Source organism: Etheostoma spectabile, chromosome 16, assembly GCF_008692095.1.
Source record: "Etheostoma spectabile isolate EspeVRDwgs_2016 chromosome 16, UIUC_Espe_1.0, whole genome shotgun sequence".
In the NCBI taxonomy this organism is placed as follows: domain Eukaryota; kingdom Metazoa; phylum Chordata; class Actinopteri; order Perciformes; family Percidae; genus Etheostoma; species Etheostoma spectabile.
In genome coordinates, this window is record NC_045748.1 from 6,187,897 (window position 1) to 6,189,722 (window position 1,826).

At 38.1% G+C, this 1,826-nt stretch overlaps 1 protein-coding gene and 1 long non-coding RNA gene across 2 annotated transcripts in view; one reads left to right on the forward strand and one right to left on the reverse strand.

The window, feature by feature from the left end:
- Positions 1–1,826, reverse strand: part of tnksa (tankyrase, TRF1-interacting ankyrin-related ADP-ribose polymerase a) — a 95,546-nt gene that overhangs the window by 88,388 nt on the left and 5,332 nt on the right. The window lies entirely within an intron of this gene.
- Positions 1–1,826, forward strand: part of LOC116704675 (uncharacterized) — a 16,676-nt gene that overhangs the window by 12,533 nt on the left and 2,317 nt on the right. The window lies entirely within an intron of this gene.

Genomic DNA, 1,826 nt, shown 5'->3' on the forward strand with positions numbered 1-1,826 from the left:
ATATATATATATATATATATATATAAAAAAGTTGGATTTGATATTGTATTTAATTAATTAATTAATTATTCAAATTAATTGAGATTGAGTGTTTTTCCTCCTGTGCAGAGAGACTATCTGAACACAAGAGGTCTAAACCACTTATATACATACACTTGTATGTGCAACAAGAACGAATGCCTTCGTAGGAGTCATTCTTGCCCATTGAGAGGTGGCAGAGAGCTAAACAAACAACAACTGAGAGTCAGTTTTGCACGCAGCAGTAAAGCTGTTTAATTAGGCATCCTGAGTCATAAATAGCATGTCATCGCACTGAATTATGTCCTGTCTTTTTATTCTGTATTCTTTCTATTGTAGTGTTCAGGTGAAGTTTGTGTTGTGTTTAGATTCTTATTTCTAAAGAGCTCTTTTCAACCGCTTTTGATGTTAAGCACCGCTCAGACTGAAAATCAACAGCAAGCACGAACAAATAGAGTCAAAGTCAATGTATGCACATTATGCATTTACAGACAACAAAGGTAAGTGTCCTTCATAATTATTGATAAATCAATGACAGGTGTCAGCCCTGACAACAGGATGACGTTTTGTTTGTCCAGAGATCTTCAGAGCTCCACAAAGCCCTCTGTTGCTATGCAGCCATTCAGGGCACAACCATGCTGCAGCAGCGTTCTGTAGACATAAAGAAGGACCGGAGCAACTTCTCGTTGTCTCTCACCACTCAAGACGGATGCTGGCAGCAAGGTGACGCCAACTATCATTGCTATCACTCACACTGAACAATACTTTTCCATTAGGATCATAAAGATTACCCTACAACTTACTGCTCAGACGCTTTCACGTTGCAACGTATCTAGTCTACTTCAGATATCCCTTAGGGATCAGTAATACAGCCTTTCTATTTTCCAATTCACCTTTTAAGATCAACTTCTGCTGTCCTTCTTGAACTGAGCCTGTGGTGTTGTTTCACTTTTTAAATGAAAAAAAACTTTGCTGGTGGGAGCTCATATATTGTAAGATAATGATATCTATGCCCTTTTCTCTCCTGTGTGGGCTTAAGACTAGACAGTAACAGAGTGATTGCAATTTACTGCTTATTTGCTGCTTTATGCTTAATGGAAAATAATAGCGTACAGTCTGCCTGTGGTTTATTATAGTTTCTAAAATTACTGTGATTATATAGAACTCCAGGTTGCAACTCTGGAGGGAGCAGAGGAGGAGACATTTAAATCAAAAAGGTACACACAAACACCAGACTGCAAAACCAATAGAGGATTTAATATCTATAAGTTTACCACAGCAATACCACTGCACATAATGAAACATATTTAGCAATGTCCCGGAACAACCGCTGACTTTTGTTGCCCACAAAGGAACAATTGCACTCCGGGAACCATTGTGGCAACCAGTGACATAGCTGAACGTTTTCTGTTTCTGCTCTGCTCACACAGGCAATTCAGTCTCAACAGACACTAAAGAACAAAAACTCCAAAAGCCACTAGACAATTTACTGATAACATACTAATGCTTACTATGTAATCAGACATCTTGCAAATCATTTGATACGCACTCATGTTTATTTAGCTCACAATTTTTGCAGTGTGTAGGGCTGGGCAATAAATCAAGATTATATCGATATCGGGATATGAGGCTAGATATTGTCTCAGATTTTGAATATCGCGATATGATGTAGGTGTTGTCTTTTCCTGGTTTTAAAGGCTGCGTTACAGTAAAGTGATGTACTTTTCTGAACTTACCGGCCTGTTCTAGCTGCTCTATTATTTGATTTTTCCCCACTTAGACATTATGTCCACATTACTGATGATTAT